The sequence below is a fragment of the Salmo trutta genome, chromosome 6 (assembly GCF_901001165.1).
Source record: "Salmo trutta chromosome 6, fSalTru1.1, whole genome shotgun sequence".
NCBI classification, from domain to species: domain Eukaryota; kingdom Metazoa; phylum Chordata; class Actinopteri; order Salmoniformes; family Salmonidae; genus Salmo; species Salmo trutta.
This window is the reverse complement of record NC_042962.1, coordinates 51,193,295-51,199,027: the sequence shown is the minus strand read 5'-3', so window position 1 is coordinate 51,199,027 and position 5,733 is coordinate 51,193,295. Positions and strand designations below refer to the sequence as shown.

The 5,733-nt window shown below is 42.3% G+C and overlaps 1 long non-coding RNA gene across 1 annotated transcript; it reads left to right on the top strand.

The window, feature by feature from the left end:
* The first annotated feature begins 3,604 nt into the window (after positions 1-3,604).
* Positions 3,605-5,350, top strand: LOC115196205 (uncharacterized). The gene is made up of 2 exons (XR_003878815.1): positions 3,605-3,736; positions 4,754-5,350. It is a non-coding gene; the product is annotated as an uncharacterized LOC115196205 (long non-coding RNA).
* The last annotated feature ends 383 nt before the right edge of the window (positions 5,351-5,733 follow it).

Sequence of the window (5,733 nt, the reverse complement as noted above, 5' to 3'; positions counted from 1 at the left end):
TTGGCACTTGTCAGAACACCAACAGAGAGTGTGGTTGGCAGGAACCACAGTTGCTAAGAAAATTATTGTACAAAGGTGGATTCAACCTCATCAGTTACCATTGCAACAATGGCTGCTCACATTTAAGGAAATTGTACTTATGGAGCTCTCCACGGCCAGGATCCATAGGGCCGAGGTGTCCATTGGACACATAGAAAAAACCATCAGGGGATATTTCTGAACCCTTAAGCAACGGGCCTTACGTCCATGAATGTGTGTCAGTAATTTGTTACTATATATGAGGCTATATGATGTATTGTTCAGTAGATTTACTTTGTAACGTTTATTTGACATGCTATCAGATTGCCTGTGGGGAGTGGGGGGGGGGGGGGGCGGGGGGTTAAAAAATATCTATCTATAAATGTATTGTATGAATCCTATGAATTGAAATAATAACTTGATGTAAAAAAAAAGGGGGCAACAAGAGTTTTCTGATTGGTTGTATCTTAATCACACTCCTCCCACTCGCTCTTTCTCTTCTCCTGGAACCATATGCCCAGCAGCTTGTAGCCGAGCACAGATAATACGACAAACTTTAACCAAACAAAATATTGTACCAGTATTTAAAAAAATGTTGCCCCCACTTTTTCTCCCCAATTTCATCATATCCAATCTCGATCTTGTCTCATCGCTGCAACTCCCCAACGGGCTCGGGAGAGGCGAAGTTCGAGTCATGCGTCCTCCGAAACATGACCCTACAAACCACACTCCTTAACAACCGCCAGCTTAACCAATGTGTTGGTGGAAACACCGTTCAACTGACGACGAAGTCAGCCTGCAGGCGCCCATCCTGCCACAAGGAATCGCTAGAGCGCGAGAGGAGCCAAGTAAAGCCCCCCCGGCCAAACCCTCCCCTAACCTGGAAGACACTTGGCCAATTGTGTGCCGCCCTACGGGACTCCCGGACGGTTGTGACACAGCCTGGGATTGAACCTGGTTCTTTAGTGACGCTTGTTTTACGCTTGATTTATTGCTTGTTTACTTGACGATAACATTTTGGTTTGATTTGTGTTTGTGTAGGCTACACAGCCGAAAATCAACAAGTTCAACATGGCGCGACGACAACAATGTTTGCCCATCTTCATAACCACTATGAAGCTTTTCTGAATGAAAATAACGTTGTGACAGATCTCCTAGTTACGGGATACAGAGAAAATACATCGCTTTAGACTCCAGTGAGTTAAGGAATGGTAATGTGCTGTACTGCCCTAAACTTACTGGGATAGAGGCAAGGTGCAACCTTTCATATCTGACCTATGACCTTGCAAGGTCAGACATATCACCTGGAGGTGAATGTTGTCCTCTGACTGATGTCTAGTTTACTCAGGATTAGGTCTGGGAGATGCCCCAGTGCGGTACAGGACAGGTACTGGTAGAGGCATTTGGAGGTTGTGTGTGTTTCTGAGAATGTGACTCTGAAACTGTTGACCTTTGCCACTGGCTGACCTGTCTGTGACCCTGGAGGTATTCTAGACTGGGATGAAGGTCTTCCATCTGGCTCAGTGCTGATTCCTGATAGATTCATAATTAAACTCACTCAGTGTTGATTCATGATGAATCTGGCTCAGTGCTGATTCCTGATGAATTCCTGATGAATCTTCAGATGTACATCACTAGTTATCTAATACTTCCTCATGCCATTCTTGTGGGCACTAGGGGTGTAAAATTTGACCTTAGAAAACGGTGCTCTTGTCAACTAGTCTTTTTGGCAAGAAAACAAAAAGCTGACTACAATAAAGTGACAGGCAGTCTGGTGGCATGTTGGGGTTGAACTGACTCTCTTCCCTGGGAACTGACCTCTGACTTTTTAATCTTTGACCTTTACCAGTCTGGCTGATGACCTGTGTCCAACCACTTCCTGTGCACACCACACAAGATTAGTGCAGTGACCTATAAAATGACCTGTGACTGACATCTAACCTCTGACTTTGATCTTTGACCTCCTCTGGTCTAGAGCTGGTGTCGTGTTAAGGATGGGGGAACATCTGGGGAGTGTACTGTTCTAGGGGACATGGAAATCTACGTTTCTGTTTCACAGGGCTCTCTTTCTGTCACACACAGTCATGCACTTACACACCCAATACTGCTCCACGGAAGTGTTGGCCAGCTGTGTGTGTCTGGTTGGTCAACCAAGCATTGAGGCACACCAACCTTTTTGCTTCACATATGATTTTATGTTGACATGATATGGATTATTCATCCTCGATGGGACTATTTCACCTGTATCTTTCTGATAAGGAGGATATTTGTAGACATGGGAGGTTGGGAGAGTAATGAAACTAGTTTGTAACCATTATTTCTTTGAGTTAGTAAAGTGGTTATACTTGGTGATGTCTCATAACAAGACCCTTACTTCTGTGTTCAGAGGACCAGTGATGTGTGTCATTTCATGCAGGAGGTTTTTGTACGGCTCTAAATCACTGTGTGAACACAAATCCACTGTGGTAACTCTGACAGTAGTAAACCGCTGCATCTTCAGCCTGGACTCCACTGATGGTCAGAGTGAAGTCCCTCTCAGACCCACTGCCACTGAATCTAGCAGGAATCCCATCTAGCCGTGTCTTTACATATTTTATCAGGAGTTTGGGAGCTTCTCCAGGTCTCTGTTGATACCAGAAAGCACCCTCATCTCCATCATCCCATTTGTGCACTTCAGGGTTGGTTGTACAGGTCAGAGTGACGGGGTCTCCTGGAGAAAATGTCACTACAGGAGGCTGAGTCACAGTCACCTGACCTCTGGATCCTGAAGAGGAAAAATATGAATTAATCAACAAGTATAAATAACAGAATGTATATTTCATAATATTTTATGCAGGTACATTTATTAATTAAGAGCCATTACAATGATTATAGAAGGTACTCAACAATATGTCCTTTTCCATAGTAAGAGTTATAAACAACAGACCTTTGAGGCAGCAGCAAATCAGTGTCCAGATGAAGATGGTGATCAGAGTCATGGTTGTCCTGGTTTCTGTTGTGTTGATGGACAGATCTCAGTCCTGCAGTCTGAAACTCACAGGGCTATAAACACTTCCAGAGCACTGAAGCATGAGCTGCCAATGCAAATCACCTCCTCTATGGAAACACCCTACCTCAGGACAGAATAATTAACTGCAAATAATAATCATGTGAACTGCATTATATTTCTGTTGTTGACAGTAAAATGGTACAATTGTCAATATTGATATTTGCTGCAAATGACAATGTCTCACTCTGCCCATATGCAATCTGATAACATGTGACATCATTGGATGAAAAACCATTGTACAGTGAATTTGGATGAATTTAGGCGCAAATCAGAGACATCATTAATCAGAGTATACTACACAGGTACATAAAGTGCTTAATTATTGTGGTTGTCTCACCTAGCTATCTTAAGATGAATGCACATAGATGCTCTGGACAAGAGTGTCTGCTAAATGACTCAAATATAATGGTAATGTGAATGATAAAACATGAGTATTACTTGCCATAATTTTTCCTATATTAAGAGTGTCAATTACTGTAATTGTATGTAAAGATTTGTAATGCTTTATGAGTATAGTAAAGCTCTACAAAGCTGTGTGGAGCTATATGAGTGGTTCTGTTAGTGCAGGGTGTGTTCACTCTTGTGTGAAGGAGGTTTTTGTACGGCGTCTTAACTAGACTATATCACTGTGGTACACGTTCGGTGGAGGGACCAAACTGCTGCTGAAAAGTAAGTGATTTTTCCTTTACTACTTACAAAACACTACAGAATATAGAAATACTGAACACCAGACATTTTAAGACTCAAACTCTGTAAAGGAAACCCCAAAATTAGTATTTATTTTAGAATGGAGGGTTTAGAATGTAAAATGTTAGCAACAGTCTGTGGGAGACTTTCAGTTGTGCAGCCAAAAAACCTGTCTTTTAACAAGTTATACAAAAGAAACACATTTTTTATTCAAAGAGCTTTAACCAGGTTTAGTTCCCTGCTATGACACGTGAATTACACAGTGAATGTTATTAGAATAACATAAAAAGTTCTGGTCCCTTTTATTGCCTGATATTATTGTAAAGTGGAATGACTTTAAATGGGAAATCTGTGATTACTACATACATTATGGGACTTTTAAATTAATGATATATACCTATTGATTCTTGAACAACATATATATATATTTTAAATATGCCTCATGAGCTTAGTTCAACTGCCATACTCTTATCAGAACGCAAAATAGAATCATGTTTTCTAAATTGTTTGTGAACAATATCATTTTAAACAAACACTATATAGCCTCAAAACATGGTTGAAATTACATTTTTTTATCTTATGGATGGCCAGTACTTGCATCCATAGCTTTGTCTATGAATTTGAGAGGTGTTACAGGTCTCCAGGTCCATCCCTCAGCTGTTTACCAAAAACACTGGTGGGGTTGGCTGCTTTGTTGTTGTTTGATCACCAGAGTATAAATGTACTTAATATCTGCTTTTAGCAGTGTTACTGAGCGATAAGATCGCTTAATGAATGGGATCCTTGTCCCTTTTACAGCAAAGATATTCCACAGGCTGTGAAAATACATGGCTAAATAAAAAATTTGCAACAGTGATGTACTTTATTGTCATTTATGTAATTGTTGTTGAGTTGTGAGGTGTTGTGTTCTTTGTGAACCTTAATAAGTTCTGTATTTTATAGAACACTCTATTTCTCTCTCCTCTGGAATGTAACATTAAAACGTTCTCTCCTCTCCAGCTGGTCCTACTGTCAGTCCCACAGTGTCTCTGCTCCCCCCCTCCTCTGAGCAGCTCTCTGGGGGCTCTGCCTCACTGGCCTGCCTGCTGACTGGCTACTCCCCTCAGGGGGCGCTGGTGAGCTGGGAGGTGGACGGGCTGGAGGTGAGCCAGGGGGTTGTGACCAGTCCAGAAGAAGAGAAGGAAGGCCTTTACAGACGCAGCAGCACCCTGACCCTGAGCAAGGCAGGCTGGGAGCAGGGAGAGCTCTACACCTGCAGGGTCTCCCACTTCCAACACACCCAGGCCTCCCCCCTTCGCAGGAGCCAGTGTCTGGTCTAGGACCTAGTGGAGGAGGCCCACAACAGGAGCTCTGTCTGGGGAACCAGGAGTAGACGAGGCTCTGGTCTGGTCTGGGGCCTGGTTGGAGCAGTAGTAGTGTGTTAGAGTGTTAGAGTAGGGTGCTGAGTAAACTCTAGTACTGCTGGGGAGACCACAGTCTGGGTAGTAATGTGTATTTTATAGACTACAGGAGACTTCTATGTGTTCTGTACTCAGACTGTTACTGTGTTGTTGCTGTCTGTCTCAGTTCTAATAAAGTTTGATTTGGAAAATTAAATGATGGATGCGTTGACTAATTTATTTATTGTGACAACAAATGGAAACGTAGTTACAGATGTTTGTAGTTTTAGTCATAACTTTATTCCTCCTCTAAATGAGAGTAAGATATGTCATCTGTCCTGTAGTGACTGTTGTATGTGCATTCTGCTGTTTCATGCTCAGTCTCTCTCTCTCTCTGTCTCTTTCTGCTCTATTTTGGGAGAAGCAAAACCATCCCACCATGACCATGCAAATCAGGGCTGCATTCAGTGAGGTAAAGCGTTTGAAACGTTACAGATAGAAATACAATGAACAGAGCTAACACTACATGTTCTATTTGACAGATCATTTATATCTGAACATTCCAGAGGTGAAGGTCCATGGTGTGGTAGTAAAGTGGTG